This window comes from Nicotiana tabacum, chromosome 15, assembly GCF_000715075.1.
Source record: "Nicotiana tabacum cultivar K326 chromosome 15, ASM71507v2, whole genome shotgun sequence".
NCBI lineage: Eukaryota > Viridiplantae > Streptophyta > Magnoliopsida > Solanales > Solanaceae > Nicotiana > Nicotiana tabacum.
Genome location: NC_134094.1, coordinates 8,657,365 through 8,675,057, shown reverse-complemented (window position 1 = coordinate 8,675,057; position 17,693 = coordinate 8,657,365). Strand labels below are relative to the sequence as shown.

The window sequence follows — 17,693 nt, the reverse complement described above, 5'->3', positions numbered from 1 at the left end:
TAGTCATAACTAAATGGTATGTATTCATACTTTAATTTATAACTATGAAAGTTAAATTGTCTAATTGACAGTAAACATCGAGTAAAGCAATATTTTCTGGTTACATCTCCTATAAGTTCGACCTATCCCTTCGCCTTCCCACTCAAGAAGTGAAACATCAGTGAAACAACTTAACTCCAACTTTAAGGCACTAGGATTGTACCCTTCTACTTATTCTGACCAAGTATCAATCTTACTTGAGAACCTACAAAAGGTTAAGTATTAAATCCATTTAAAGAAAGTACTCTGACTATTAAATTTCACCTTCAAAACCAGAACAAAAAACACCTTCCAATGTATATTTACCACAGCTAGTAAGCGTGTTTGGTTACAGGAAGGAGAAGGAAAAGGAGAAGGTAAGGAGAAAATTATTCACATACTTTGCTTAGACTAAGTATAGAAGATTTACTTCCAATCATTTAATACTGTTAGAAAGGAAGTAAAACTGAGCCACTTTCGCCTCTTTAACTTTAGTCCTCTTTTACTTCTTACCACATGAGGAAAATGATGCTTACCTCTCTATGTATTTCCAGTCCACTCATTCAACCCCTCTTTAGACCTCAAACCAAAAATGTTATTAGTCCGCAGAAGAATGATATCAAAGGGAATCTCGTCAATAATGAATCATCAAAGTACATCAGTGTCTTGACGACATAGCATCTCTATAAAACATAAACAGATATGAACAAAAGTTGCAACCACCAAATATAATTATGACTTTTGTGCACAATTTCCAGAACTACTTTCTCTCATGAAAGTTTAGACGAGGGAATCTGTAAAGACGTTTTATATCAAATTAGCCTCCACTTTGCATTGAGAACTGAGGCACTCGACCTAGTGGAATGATTAGATCTTTCATGATCTCATATTCCGCTGCGCTTATCTAAGCACCAACAAGCACCTGTTTAAGCCAAAGGGAACAAAAGAAACTCGTCCAACCCGTACTCACAAAGTCAAGAATTTGCTAACATCTCATGCCGGAAACTCTGAAAAGATTGAAAACCTAGTGAAGATTAAGTCCTTTTATGTCATTCTGGAAGGTAGCAAACCTAGTGAAGATTAGGAAGAAACAACTAGACCTGGGGCAGGGGAATACCAGAGAAGAAAAGTTAAGAGTGCAAAAAAGAGAACAAAATCGCGTGAGAGAAGCCAGAATACAGCTTTGGAAGATGCCAAACTAACATTATTGATCAAAACAGATATACTACATATGAAACAGTTCATGAGAATATAGAAGGTTATAATCCCAGAATTCTACCTTTGGAAGCAAAGTCATTCTCCCGGTCATATATGGAGTCAGTATATGTATCCTACATATGGAAAGAGCATCAAGAAACAGAAGAACAATTAGTTGCCACTGCTTCATTCTGAATGCAGGGAGTGGATCCACAAAAGACATTGTATCTATCAAGAGAACCTGCACATGTCAAACGAAGAAGAGTTATCCTCACATGTGATGATTACAACATTAATCGTGACATGATTATTAAACCACTAATACCCATCATCTACCCAACTACGCCATCACAGATTCACAGCCAACGGGAAAATGTGAACCCTCTACACGCATCAAAGAACCTACAATAGCTTTGAAAATAAACATCAAACATTATTAAAAGTACGGAAAAGATCCAAATATGCCCTTGTACTATTATTAAAAGGTCCAAACATTATTAAAAGCCCTTGTACTATACGAAATTAAGCACATTTGCCCTTCGTTAATACTTTAGCTCAAGAACGCCCTTATTGTCATATAGTTGGTCCATATATGCCCTTAGAGTCACAATTTGTCCATATATGCCCTTTTCGAAACGGAATCCACCCAAACTAATTAGTTATTTCGTTAATTAATTGTATTAAAGTGTATTACAAATACTATTTCCTTTTTATTAGTACTTTTTTATTTCTTTACCTTTTTTTTTCTTTTCTTCTCTTTTTTCCCTTTTTTCCATTTTCGGTAGTGTTTATTGGGTGAAGGCAGGAATTCATGTATTTTGTCAAATGAAATTGGTGACAAAAATGGAAAATGAAAAAGGCATTAGCAATGGAGGAAATCGGATATGGGAGAAAGAAAAAGAGGAAAACATAGAAGAAAAGAAAAAAAGAAGAAAGAAAAGAAAAAGGTAAAGAAAAAAAAGTACTAATAAAAGGAAATATTGTTTGTGATACACTTTAATACAATTAATTAATGAAATAACTAATTAGTTTGGGTGGATTCCGTTTCGAAAATGGCATATATGGACCAATTGTGACTGTAAGGGCATATATGGACCAACTATGTGACTATAAGGGCATATATAGACCAACTATGTGACGGTAAGGGCATTATTGAGCTAAAGTATTAACGAAGGGCAAATGTGCTCAATTTCGTATAGTATAAGGGCATATTTGGACCTTTTTCGTTAAAAGTATGATGGCTCTAATGAGAATACTAAATCACGCCAGCTTAGTTTCAGCAAGCCATAGCCAACTTTTCCCATTAATTTGTTTGTAGAAACAAAATTCTGTCCCATTACCATCACCGGCCAATTACATACTGCTCCGGAAAATCTTTCCATCATAATGACTAGGTGATTCTTGTACTGACTCCCTCTCCAACCCCTTCACGGAATGTCGATGTGTCTGTGGGTGAGTGAAAAAGAAAACCATAATATTTGAACTTTCAGGTACCCTAGATAATCCTTTAAAAGCTTCCTGCATTCTACAACTTCATGCAATGCACACTGCCAATAGTCAACCTACATAATGCATATGCAAAGTATCTCCTACTAACAAATGAAGTCCTAACCAACGAAACAATGAGATTAATATTGCTTCCCAGTACTAAACCAGATCAAAAAACTAAATTGGGTCCTAACTGCACTGCAAAAAAAAAAAAAAACACTTAAAGTCTCCTCACAGCATGCAGAAGTCATTGAATTGATTACTTCCATAATTCTGCTAAAATGGCTTGGGAAGGGGAAGGTTACTATCAGAAAGTGTAAACATACCACTCCTTGCTCTAAAACTGATATTGGTACAGGCAGCCTAAGGTCAACAACCAATCCCGGTAATGCTCGAGCGAGACAACGAGCAAGAGTCTGCTTGATCTCAGTTGACCGGCCATCAGATAACACAATTTTACGAGGATATTCTCTTCCATGGATAGAATAATACTCCTTATTAGAGCTTTCATAGTTGCCATATATAAATGACAAGGACGATGGTGATATCCATGTGAAGATGGAATTAGACATTGTAGCGAAAAGTGACAGCTGAAGAAAAATAGAAACACATACAGAGAAACCCAAAAAGGTTAAAAAGGAAAAAGAAGAAAATGGGGTTTTTTTTGGGTGGGGTGGGGTAGGGGGTAGGGGGTGGAGGTAAGGAATGAAGAGAGAACAAACACAATAAACATTGGTAGCAAATTTCAGAAGTGTAGAAGATTTGATGAGCAACTTACATTCAAATTAAACCTCTCTGGTGGACTATCATACCAAGAGTCCTCTGATTCAAAAACATCATTGTATAGGACAACTGGAGTCAGTTATAGGTTAGAATATTCTTTGTCAGCATCTTCTTTGTATATATTTAGAGCCTTGTACAGAAAGTGAGATAGAGAAATATAATACGGAAGAAAAATTTTCTACTTCCTCTGATTTCCTACATGGTATCAGAGCTTTACGTGCTCATCAAGCTCTAAATTCTTTTCTGCATCATCTTCTTTTATTTTCATCTTCCTCTTTTTATCTTTCCTTTTGTCATTGGCAGACAACACTGAAATTTCAACCACTCTAGCTTTAGGCAACTCCTCTCAAATTGACATCTCCAATCCCTATTATCTTCATCCTTCTGACTCGCCCGATATGGTGCTCGTGAATTATCTCTTTGATGGAAAAGGGATATGCTGGATGGAGCAGGGCTATAGTCATCGCACTATCAGCCAAGAACAAAGTTGTTTTCATTGATGGAACCTCCTCAGAGCCAGACTCGAATTCTCCTCAGTATAAAGCATGGAGTCGTTGTAACGATATGGTAATTTCATGGATTCTCAACTCACTTTCAAAAGACATAGCTGAGTCTGTTCTCTATTCTAAGACTGCAAAGGAAATATGGAAGGAGTTAGCAACCAGATTTGGATAGTGCAATGGAGCACAACTATACCAACTCCAAAAGGAACTCTCTGATGCTACTCAAGGAGCCTCTGATATAGCAGGCTGCTTTACTAAAATTAAGAAAATATCGGATGAATTAGATGCACTTAACACTGCTGATCATTGTACCTGCAAGAGCTCTTGTGGAGGAAAGGCAAAAACTATCAAGTCACTTCAGGATGGCAGGCTGATTCAGTTTCTCATGGGTTTGAATGAAGCTTACTTAGGGGTTAAGAGCAACATCCTCATGATGGGTCCTTTGCCCACAGTCAGCCATGATTACTCCCTGCTCATGCAAGATGAGAAACAAAGGCATGTTCATGTGGCTTCTCATCTTTCTGATGCAGCCTTCATGGTAAGTAATCAGAAGTTCAACACTGCTCAGAGGTTCAACTCTCCTCACAAGCCTGCATACAATTAGAAGTTCAATGGGACTGATGGACGATTCAAACCAAACTCTGATAAACAAAAGGGAGGAAAATTTTGCACATATTGCAAAATGACAAATCATTCTATTGAAAATTGTTACAGGTTGATAGGTTTCACAAGTGATTTCAAATTCACAAAATCCAAGAGGATGCAAGCTGATGCACAAAGCAATGTTTTCACTGTTGGTTCTGATGCTAACAACATGCAACCAATTCAGGATCAGGGAAGTCTCTCTAATGGAAATGTCATAACACAGGAAGAATTCACTCAGCTTTTTCAATTACTGCAAGAGGTGAAAGTTGGACAACAAAGTGAACAAACTTCTTATGATAATGTTTCTTCCAACTGTGCTGGTATCATTACCCCTTTTCTTAACCCTAATTCTTTTTCTTTATTCTCTCATACTACTTCTAACTTTTGGATACTTGACTCTGGAGCTTCAGAGCATATGACATATGATAAATCTTTATTGTTTGACATTAAACCTTTGCGTAGAGCAGTATATGTTAATCTGCCAAATTCACACAAAATTAAGGGTCACTCACAAAGGAAGTGCTACTATATTATCTAATTTAGTTATTCACAATGTACTCTTTGGGCCTGAATTCAGATTCAACCTTCTCTCAGTCCATAAATTCACCACTCAATTAAACTGTTTGTTAATTTTTGTCTCTTTTGCTGCTATATTGTAGGCCCCTTCAATGAAGAGGGTAGTAGTTCTTGGTGAAGTTCAGCATGGGCTTTATCTACTCAAATCAGCTCCTGTCAAGTCTAGTTCAGTTTCAGTTATTCCTAGTTTAATTTCTACAAAGAATCTAGTTTCTAGTTCAGTTTGTAATAGCACTACTAGTCCAGTTGTTTCACTCTCTCAGCCTAGTGTTTCCAAATTATCTTCAGATGTAAGCCTTTGGCATCAAAGATTGGGGCATTTGCCTTTTACTGGTATGAGAAATCTATCAAATTTTCCTCTATCTTTCTTTGTCCAATTTCAATGTTGCTTGTGATGTTTGTTCTAAAGCCAGACAAGCCAAATTGCCTTTTCCAAATAGCTCAATTTCTTCTAAGTCTATTTTTGAACTTATTCATGTGGATACTTGGGGGCCCTACAAAGTCATTACACATGATGGATATAGATATTTTCTCATAATTGTGGATGATTTTAGTATGAGAACATGGACATATCTTCTTAAAACCAAAAGCAATGCCTTTACTATTTTAAAATATTTTCTTACATTAGTAGAGAGACAACAGAGGTTAAGGTCATCAGATCTGATAATGCAAAAGAATTAGGATCCAGTTTATTACATTCAGATTTTTTAGTCTCTCAGGGGATACTTCACCAAACTACATGTGTTGCTACCCCACAACAAAATGGGGTTGTTAAGAGAAAACATAAACATATTTTGAAAATTTGTAGAGTACTGCTTTTCCAATCTCACCTACCAGTGACTTATTGGGGGGGGGGGGTGCCTATTGACTGCTACCTACCTAATCAATAGATTTCCTTAAAAAGTGTTACACTTCAAGACCCCCTATGAACTGTTGTTTGGGAAGCCACCAACCTATGAGTCACTAAGATGTTTTGGTTGTCTTTGTTATGCCTCTACCCTCTCTCACCTAAGGTCTAAATTGGAACCTAGGGCTGTCAAATGTGTTTTCATTGGATACCCTTTCAATCAAAAAGGTTATAAGCTCCTAAATCTAGAAACTAAAAAGATTTTTGTTTCTAGGGATGTTAGATTCTTTGAAGATACTTACCCTTTTTCAAGCATTATTTCTTCTCCTTCTTCTCCCATTTTCCCTTATTTTGAGTCTACTCTTTCATCTTTTCCTTCCTCTCATGCTGAACATTTTCCTTTTTCTCCAGATTCTCCCATTCTATCTACTTCCAGTAGCTCCCATCCTCAGAGTTCACCTTCTCCTTCTCCTATTTCATCACCTCTCACCCCTGTTCCTTTCCCTGTTTCTACCCCTGTTTCCAGCCCTTCTATTTCTCCCTCTATTACTCCTGCTCCCATACTTAGACATTTCACTAGAGTATCTAATCCTCCTTCTTATTTGGCAGATTACATATGCAATAGTATTTATTTAACTAACCTGATTGCCTCTTGTTTTGCAGCTTCACCTTGCACTACTGTTTTACCATTTTCTGCTCTCACTAAGTCAAATCAAATCTTACTTAAATCTATTTCCCATATCCCTAAACCAGTTACGATTTTAGCCTCTTTGCACCCATGTTCGCGGGAAGCAATGGCAAAAGCGTCTGAGGCTTTGGAAGCCAATCAAACTTGGGATGTAGTTGAACTTCCTCGAGATAAAAAAGGCTCTACTATATAAGTGGGTCTACAAAGTTAAGTACAATGTAGATGGGAGTGTGGAGAGATTTAAAGCCCGATTAGTTTTTAGGGGTGACATCCAACGAGAGGGGATTGATTACACTGAAACTTTCTCACCTGTGGTTAAAATAACCACTGTGAGATGTTTGTTAGCAGTAGCTATTAAGAAAGGCTGGAATTTATTTCAATTAGATGTTAACAACGCTTTTCTTCATGGTGATTTACATAAAGAAGTTTATATAAAATTTCCTGCAGGTATGACAATCCCTAGTACTCATCATGTTTGCAAACTAAAGAAGTCTTTATATGGGCTGAAGCAAGCCTCAAGGCAATGGTATGCCCGGCTCACTGCCGCCCTCAATTTCAAAGGCTATTCTCATTCATTGAATGATTAGTCATTGCTTTTCAAGAAGTCACCTACTAGGGTATGTATTCTAACAGTCTATGTGGATGATATACTATTGACAGGGGATGATCAATATGAGATGACAGTTTTGAAAGAGTTTCTTCATTAAGAATTTAAAATAAAGGATCTTGGACATGCACATTTTTTCTTAGGCATGGAAATTCTCAGGGAACCTCAAGGTTTAGTCAGTACTCAAAGAAACTTTACCTTGGAGCTTTTATCAGAATTCAATCTTTTTGATCAACGGTCAGCTGCTTCCCCACTCGAACCATCCATCAAGCTTCGGGCTGATGCTGGTGAATTACTGCTAGATCCTACCGTCTACCGTCGATTATTGGGCAAACTCAACTTCCTCACTCATACACGCCCGGATTTATTTTTTTCCATTCAATATTTGAGCCAATATATGCAGTCTCCTCGGCTACCTCATCTCCAATCAGCTCTTCACTGTCTCCGATATCTGCTCAACGATCCAGGTCTTGGTATGTTTTTACGGTCTGATCCTTCCTTCAAGCTCCTTGCTTTTTGCGATTCTGACTGGGGATCTTGCCCTCAGACTCGCCGCTCTGTTAGTGGCTATTTCATCAACCTCGGTGGTTCCCCTGTGTCGTGGAAATCAAAGAAGCAACCTCTCATTTTGCTTTCCTCTGCCAAAGCAGAGTATAGGTCCATGCGAAGATCACTTGGCTTGTTAGATTACTCTCCGATCTTACTATTACTCCTTCGATTCCAGTTTCTATTCACTCGGATAGCCAGGCTTCCATACATATTGCGAAGAATCTCGTGTTTCACAAACGAACCAAGCATGTAGAGCTTGATTGCCACTTCATCCGTCATTGATTTCTTGCTGGCCTCATTTCCCTTCATTTTGTTCCCTCTGCTTCTCAGCTTGTCGATATCTTCACAAAGCCTTTACCTGGGGTTCATCATCAGACGATTATTGGCAAGTTTGGGGTTTTATTGCACCCTTCCAACTTGAGGGGGGTGAAGAATATTCTGGTTCGAATAAATATGAATAAAGAAGAAAGAGATCTGGTAAAGTTACAAATGAGGTTATTTCGTTAATATCTAAGCTTATGAATGGAAAACAGGCCTAACATATTGGGCTATCTAAATGGGCCTCAGAAGACAAACGAGTTCAACCCACTTCTAAACCTATTCTCAGCCCAGAAATCACAAGGATAAAGTTTTCAGTTCCTTCTAGAACTAATACATGTATTTGTAGATAATTCATTCTTTGTTCTTTTTCTTTTCTTTAAATACAAGTTTGTTACAATCTAGTCAATGATGTATAGGACAACTGGAGTCAGTTATAGGTTAGAATATTCTTTGTCAGCGTCTTCTTTGTATATATTCAGAGCCTTGTACAAAAAATGAGATAGAAAAATACAATACGGAAGAAAAGTTTTCTAATTCCTCTAATTTCCTACACACTGAAACGAAGAACTAAAAATAACCAGACTCAACTTGTTGGATTTCACTCAAGGACTTTTGGGAACTCTATGCAAGCTATGGAGTAGAATGTTTTGACATTGAACTGTATCCGATATGGGTGGGAACAATTGACAATTACAAGAATGATTCAAGGGGGTAACGACTAAAGTACTAGGACTCTAATCCAAGAGCCATTAAATTCTTCTAAGCTAATAAATTATAGTTAGGATTCCTTGAAATTGAATTGAGATAAGGAAATTGAACGAGAGTGTGTTTCCTTTTGGCACTCAAATTAGGGCGTGCGGTTATACCTTATACGGAGCGGGTTGCGGGTTCAAGCTACTAGCGACATGTGCGATTATATATTGCAACAACAGATGAAAAAGTTGAAGCCATATTGTGGCCTAAAGCTAACCATCCTTTTTTGTTTGAAATGAAAGATATGAATTTAAACTTAGATAGTCCCTTATGTATGGGTTCCTAAAACTAACGGGAAAGCCTTAACTTAGGTTAAAGAAGGACTGTAACTTTTGTAACCAGTTATATTCTATTCTCCTTCTTCCCCCAAATTAATCCCATCGTCCCCTTTGCTCATCCACTCTCCCACTCCGCTGACTCCCTTTCCCCACAAAAGAATTACTACAAGGAGTCACAAATAAAAAAGATATGAAAACTAAGGATCTAAGTAAATTTGAGATGAGCTACTACCATGCTTTGGGCGACAAAGAAGAACATTGAAAAAGTAAAGTAAAAGAGAAGAATGGACCTTCAGATGAGCTGAAAATATTCTTTCAGATTTGATTAACAATAACCTTCCGGTCTAAAACTATCACAACAGTTCAAAAGGTAATTCGAAAAAATAGAATCAGAAGATTAACAAGCTACTTTGAACAGAGAGTGAAACTGAAACCTCTGTTTCAACCGTGCTGTTGTTCTCTATTGGAATTGAGATAGAGAAGCTTTTAATTTCTGTATAAGTGGTGGAATTTTTTTCTCAGATGGATTTTTTTGTATTGAGAAATAGTTGTGAAATGACGATTCTTTAGGAAGAAGGGACAATTTAAACAGTGGAAAAATGATAGCTATGGAGTGAACTGTGAATAATTACCATTAAATTTTGTGTTTTTTCGTTAGTTTTGGGAACCAGTTAATGGATAGACCAAACATGACTATTTTTACAAAAATAAGGGATATTTTATAGTAAGTAATATAATTAAGGGATAAAAATACCCCTATACCCATACATAAGGGACTATCTAGGTTTATTCCTCGACAAAACACTCCTATACCCTTAGAAATAATATCAGACCCAAGTTAGAGGCGTGATTATGTTACCTCAACGGCTTTGGATTATTTGGGAATCGCAAGGCGGCGCTTATATTAGCACTAGATGGGTGCAGCCCGTGCCAACACAGGCCCAATGAGCTTTAATTTCACAATGGGCTCAGGGAGCAAATATTCAAGTTTAAACGAGTTCACGTGAAAATTTGTTATACAAATGAGTTCAGCTAAGATAGGAATATACATTACGAAAAGGAGCCACTGAGACAAGCTAGATATTGAGAAAGTATTTGACCATGTGAATTGGAATTGTTTACTAAGCACGCTACAACAAATGGGATTTGCAGTGCAATGGACTAAATGGATAAAATTTTGCATATCTACTGTCAAATTCTCAGTCATTATTAATGGTTCTCCATAACGATTCTTTCATACTTAGAGAGGTCTCAGGCAGGGTGATCCCTTGTCACCTTTTCTTTTCATAATAGCCATGGAAGGCTTGAACTACACGATCAAAACAATCAAACTCAATGGGTGGATTAAAGGCTTTGAGGTAGCCATGAATGGACATAACAATCAGGAGATTACACATCTTCAATATGCTGATGACACCTTGATCTTCTGTGATGCAGAAGTGGAACAACTAAGAGTTTTGAGGATTATACTGTTATTTTTTAAGGCATTTCTGGGCTGCACATTATTTGGAGGAAGAGTCATCTTTTCCAATCGACGAAGTAACAAACATGGAGGATTTGACACTAATCCTGGGGGGAGAAGTGGGGACTCTCCCTACTACCTATCTAGGTATGACACTGGGGGCCAAGTTAAAATCTACTGTAATATGGAATAATGTACTGAAGAAATGTGAGAAAAAGCTCTCAAGATGAAAATGTCAATATTTGTCAATGGGAGGAAGGCTCACTCTGATTAAGTAAATATTAGACTCACTGCCAACCTATATGATGTCCCTTTTTTCCATTCATGTGGGAGTCATTCAAAGGCTGGATAACATAAGAAGAAAAGTTTTTTGGCAAGACAAAAAAGAAAAAAAAGGCCTATCACTTGGTCAAGTGGAAAGAGGTAACTCTGAACAAAGCTCATGGCAGATTAGGAATTAAAAAATTGAAGAATCACAGCAAATCCCTTAAACTAAAGTGGTTGTGGAGGTATTCTCAAGACCCTCAATGTTTATGAAGCAAGGTAATCAAAGTCAAATATGAAGTAGAAAATAACTGGATGATTAAGCCAGTTAACACAGCCTATGGAGTTAGTATTTGAAGGTTTATAAGGGTATTATGGCCAGCTCTAAAAAATCAAGTCTCTAGTAAAGTGCTAAATGGTAGAAGGACATCATTCTGAAATGACAATTGGATGGGGAATGGAGCTCTGAATGATTCATTCTCTAACATATATGTTTTAGTTCATCATCAACAGAGATCTATAGCTGGAATGTGGTCAACTCAAGGTTGGGAACTAATACTCAGAAGAGACTTGAATGATCCGGAGATAAATAGAATGATTGAGTTCTACAAACATAATTTTGCAACTTCACAGGAATTCAGAATGGAGATGACACATTGAGATGGTAGGGACATAATAGTAAAAAATTCAATGTCAATGCAGCCTATAAAACGATAAACCAACCAATATCTCAAGTCACCAACTGGCCCTGAAAACATATTTGGAAGACCAAGATACCATATAATCTTTCATGTTTCTCATGGCTACTGGCAAAGAAAGTTGTGCTCACACATGAAAACTTAAATAAGAGGAAATGGACTCTATCCTCAAGATGTTTTCTTTGTGAAAATGAAGTGAAAAAAGTTGGTCACCTATTTTTGCACTGTAGGTGAGTGAAAAAGAAAATCAAAATATTTGAACTTTCAGGTAGCCTAGACAATCCTTTAAAAGCTTCCTGCATTTTACAACTTCATGCAATGCACACTGCCAATAGTCAACATACATAATGCATATGTAAAGTATCCCCTACTAACAAATGAAGTCCTAACAAATAAAACAATGAGATTAATATTGCTTCCCAATACCAAACCAGATGAAAAAACTAAATTGGGTCCTAGCTGCACCCCAAAAAAATAGTTAAAGTCTCCTCACAACATGCAGAAGTCATTGAATTGACTACTTCCATAATTCTGCTAAAATAGCTTGGGAAGGGGACGGTTACTATCTGAAAGTGTAAACTTCCACTCCTTGCTCTAAAACTGATATTAGTACAGGCAGTCTAAGGTCAGTAACCAATCCCGGTAATGCTCGAGTGAGACAGGGAGCAAGAGTCTACTTGATCTTAGTTGACCGGCCATCAGATAACATAATTTTGCGAGGATATTCTCTTCCATTGATAGACAAATACTCCTCATTAATTCTTTCATCGTTCCCATATATAAATGACAAGGACGATGATAATATCCATGTGAAGAGGGAATTAAATATTGTAGCGAAAAGTGACAGCTGAAGAAAATTAGATACACATACAGAGAAACCCAAAAATATTAAAAAGGGAAAAATGAGAAAATGGAGGGGGTGGGGGTGGGGTTTGGGGTGAGGGAAGGAATGAAGAGAGAACAAACACAATAAATATTGGCAACAAGTTCCAGAAGTGTAGAAGGTTTTATGAGCAACTTACATTCAAATTAAACCTCTCTGGTGGACTATCATACCAAAAGTCCTCTAATTCAAAAACGTCATAATTTGGAACCCCTGATTTTCTTGGCCATTTTAAAGGATCTGGTTCTGTATCAAACACCTCATCATTCTCATGAAGTATTGCTTCATCCACTTCTTGTGGAGGTGGCAATCTTATAATCCCAGCATTGGACACTAAAAATATGGTGACCTAATATGTCATATTTAATTTTAAATATTATTTATGTATTCTAAAATCTCAAATAGCACCGTTTAGCTTTCTTCGACTTGCGTGCCTGTCCGTATAATTTTTCAGAAAGTTTTTATGTGAAAAATGGATTAAAATATGAAATAGAGCTTTAAAACTCATCCGAGTTGACTTTGGTCAACATTTTGAGCAAACAAACTCAGATCAGTATTTTGACAGTTTTGGTAGGTCCGTATCGTGACTTGGGACTTGGGTATATACCTGAACTTTAATTTGGAGGTCCCTAGCTTGAATTATTGCCAGTTGACAAAAACTAGAAACTTAAAGGATTAAAGATTTTAAAGTTTGACCACAAATTGACTTTTATTGATATCGGGGTCGGAATTCAGTTCTGAAAATTTTTATAGGTCCGTTATGTCATTTAATAATTGTGCGTAAAACTTGAGGTCAATCGGACTTAATTTGATAGGTTTCAACATCGAATATAAATGTTGAAAATTCTTTAGTTCCTTAAGCTTGAATTGGGATATGATTCATGGTTTTAGCGTAGTTTGATGTGATTTGAGGTTTCGACTAAGTTCGTATATTTTTTTAGGACTTATTGGTCTATTTGGTTAAGGTCCCGGGAGCCTCGGGTGAGTTTCAGATGGTTAACGGGTTGAATTTTGGACTTGAAACTTTGCTGGAATTTTTCTGATGTACTGTCTGGTTTTCTTATTCGTGTTCGCGAGAGGGGTCTCGCATTCGCGAAGAGGAACTAGAGGTAAGCAAAGTTTACCCTTCGCGTCCGCGAAGAGGGGACCGCATTTGCAAAGGGTAATGGGCAGTGTTCATCGCGAACACGTAGGAGTGTTTGCGTTCGCATTCGTGTTCGCGTAGAAGGGCGAGGCCTGTCTGGGCACCAGGCGATAAGGCTTCGCATTCGCGAAGGAGAGACCGCGTTCGCGAAGGCCATGCTTGGCAAAGCATCGCGTTTGCGAGACTGCCCTCGCGTTTGCGAAGAAGAAATCTGGGGCAACACAAAATGTGCTTCGCGAACGTGAGGGACTTGTCGCGTTCGCGAAGAAGAAATCCATGGACAGCAGAACTTAAGTTCTAGAAATGGGATTTCGTCCCATTTTTCATTATTCACGATTTTGAGCTCGGGCAAGGCGATTTTTGGGCAATATTTACAGGTAAACTTTGGGGTAAGTGTTCCTTATCCTATATTGATTATATTTCATGATTCCATATTCATTTACTTCATGAATCCGTGAATTTATGGAGGAAAAATCAGATTTTTATAAAATCTTCAAAAATTTAAAATGAAGATTTGAAGGTCAATCCGATGTCAGAATTCGATAATCTTTGTATGGTTGAACTCGTATCGGAATGAGTATTCGGATTTTGTGAGTTTTTGATTCGAGAAGTGGGTCCCACCGTTAATTTTTAAAATAAATTTCTGATTTTAATCCGAAAAATTAGTAAATTCATATGGAATTAATTCCTACGATTCAAGTTGAGTATATTGAGTTGTTTGTGACTAGATTTGAAGCTTTCATATACGAATTCATGAGGCAAAGGTTTATTGGAATCTTGAAATTGGTTGCGAAGTGAGGTAAGTATCATGGTTAACCTTGACATGAGGGAATAGAACCCTTGAATTGTTTTTGTTATGTAAAATTCATGTGAACAACGTATAGGCGAGGTGACGAGTGTCTATACGTCGTCAAATTATTTGTTTGCCTAATTATTTGAAAATTATAAATTATTTTAAATCATGAATTAATTATTATATTAATTTTTTCTTTCATATTCCTTGCTCAATATTATGCCTTGAATCCATGCTATAATTGCTACATGCTTATTTGATTTATGTGAATTAATTGATACTTGACATTTAGCATACTAATTATTAAATTGCCTATTTCCTCCTTAATTTCTACAATTAATTGCTACTTGCCATCACTTATTTCTAAATAAATCGTAATTATTATATGCTTGTTGTCTTATAATTTCATATTCATTGATGCATTAATTGGAGTAATTTATTTATAAGAATTGGTAAATTATATTATTTGAGGAGCGATTTGCACGCCGTAACAGAAATGAAAGTGAATATATCGGAGGAGCGGGTTGCACGCCGCAACATAATTGATTGAAATGAATATATTGGAGGAGCGGGTTGCACACCGCAACAGAATTGATTGAAAATATATATTGAGGATCGGGTTGCACGCCGCAACGGGATTAAATAAAATGAATACATTGTGGGATCGGGTTGCACGCCACAATAGAATTGAATATGAATATATTGTGGGATGGGGTTGCACGCTGCAACGGAAACTGATTGAAATAATAATTGATTATGACTCGCCTTAGGCTCGTCACTACTTCGTCGAGGTTAGGCTCGACACTTACTGGGTACATGGGGTCGGTTGTACTCATACTATACTCTGCACTTCTTGTGCAGATACCAGAGTTGGTCCCAATGGCGTACAGTAGATTTGCTCGGATTCAGCTATTCGCAGGAGACTTGAGGTATAACTGCCTGACGTTCGCAGTTCTGAAGTCCCCTTCTACTTTATCTTAGCTATGTGCTTTCTTTCAGACAACTTTATTTTTATTTCAAACCCTTATTTGTATTATTCTAGAAGCTTGTGCACTTGTGACAACAGTTCTGGGATGGTATTTAGACATCACTATTATTATTATGGATTATTCACTTTATTTCAGACTTTATTTCCGTATTTGTTTCTTTGTTAAGTAATTAATTTAAAATTATTTAAAATGGCTAATATTCTAACGCTGGCTTGCCTAGCAAGTGAAATGTTAGGTGCCATCATGGTCCAGAAGGTGGGAAATTCGGGTCGTGGCAAGTTGGTATCAGAGTACTAAGTTACATAGGTCTCACGAGTCACGAGCAAGCTTAATAGAGCCTGAAGGATCGGTATAGAGACGTCTGTACTTATCTTCCAGAGGCTATGGAGTTTAGGAACAATTTCACTTCTATTCTACTCTGTCGTGTGATTTTAGTCTATGATTGACGATTGAACTCTTCTATTCTTGTCCTCTCACAGATGGCAAGAACACGCACTGCGTCTACAGCCGAACAACAGCCAGAGCCCCCAGTGACAGCTACAACTAGGGGTAGAGTCTGAGGCCGCGCCAGAGGCCGAGGTAGAGGCAGAGGCAGAGCTCAATCTAGAGCTCGAGCAGTGGCACCTGTTGTAAAACCTCAGGTGGATTTATAATCAGAGGTTCCAACTCAGACTGTACCGGTTGGACCAGTTCAAGTTATGGAAGGATTCATAGCTACTCCAGTACTTCAGGATGCTCTAGTCTATTTGGTTAGACTTATGGAGGGTGTGGCCCAAAATGGTACATTTCTAGTGGCACCAGCCGTCTCACAGGCTGTGGGAGGAGCACAAACTCCTACTACTCCCGCTCCAGGGCAGACAGCTCCCCAGTATCAGGCTCCAGTAGCCCATCCAGTTTGGGTAGTTCAACCAGTTATTGAAGCACATGCCAGTGATAGGCTTTCTTTGTTTTCTGAGGCTTTGTTGAGTTTGGACAAGTTTACCAAGCTATTTCCAATCCATTTCAGTGGTACACCTTTTGGGGACCCACAAGATTTTCTTGACCGCTGCTATGAAGTATTTCATAACATGGGGATATTCAAAAGCAATGGGGTTGATTTTGATGTGTTTCAGATGACTGATTCTGCCAAGAGGTGGTGGAAAGATTATGTATTCACTAGACCAATTGGTTCGCCTGCACTTACTTGGGAGCAGTTCTCACAGCTATTTCTAGAGAAGTTCCTCCCTATCATATTGAGAGAGGATTACTGCAAGTAGTTTGAGCGTCTCCAGCTGGGCAGTATGTCAGTCACTCTGTATAAGACGCATTTTGTGGATCTAGCCCGCATGCTCTTCTTCTGCTTCCTACCGAGAGAGAGAGGGTGATGAGGTTAATTGATGGACTCATTCAACCTATCAAGCTACAGATGGACAAGGAGACTGGGAGTGAGATTTCTTTTCAGACGATTGCTAATGTTGCCAGGTGGATCGAGATGGTTCTTTCACAAGAGAGAGGGCCAATGTCAAATAAAAGGCCCCGTCATTCTGGTAATTTCAGAGGCGCCTCATCTGGAGGCAGGGGTACTTATGGTAGGGGTCATCCTCCTTGGCCATTTTATTCAGCACTTCAGGTGTCTCGGCTTCAGAGAGTTATGGTCCTATTATGCCTTACTCTAGGCAGCCGACATTTACTGCACATCCAGCTCCTATCAGTGCACCATCACTCCAGAGTCACTATGACGGTTATCCGACCCGTTTGGGTCAACTTCAGCTTCAGCAACCATGACAGCAGGATGGGTGTTATGAGTGTGGGAACATTGGTCATATCAGGAGGTATTGCCCTAGGTTGTCGAGCAACAGATCTCAACAGGATTCTCGTGCCATCATACCGGCACCGGTTACTCCATCGCCCCCCCGGCCAGCTAGGGGCAGGGGCCAGACAGCTAGAGGTGGAGGTGAGGTTGTTAGAGGTGGAGGACAGCCACTTAGAGGCCGTCCTAGAGATGTAGATCCGAGTGGTGGGGACCAACCCCGATTTTATGCTTTTCTAGCTAGGCCTGAGGCCGAGTCATCCGATGCCGTGATCACATGTATTGTTCCAGTTTGCCATAGAGATGATTCAGTTTTATTTGATCCAGGATCTACTTATTCCTATGTGTCCTCCTACTTTGCTTCATATTTGGTTGTGCCTCTTGATTCTTTGAGTGCTTTTGTGCACGTGTCCACACC

General features: G+C 38.3%; 1 pseudogene; it reads right to left on the bottom strand.

The window, feature by feature from the left end:
- Positions 1 to 17,693, bottom strand: part of LOC142169521 (putative RNA polymerase II subunit B1 CTD phosphatase RPAP2 homolog) — a 42,369-nt pseudogene that overhangs the window by 1,158 nt on the left and 23,518 nt on the right.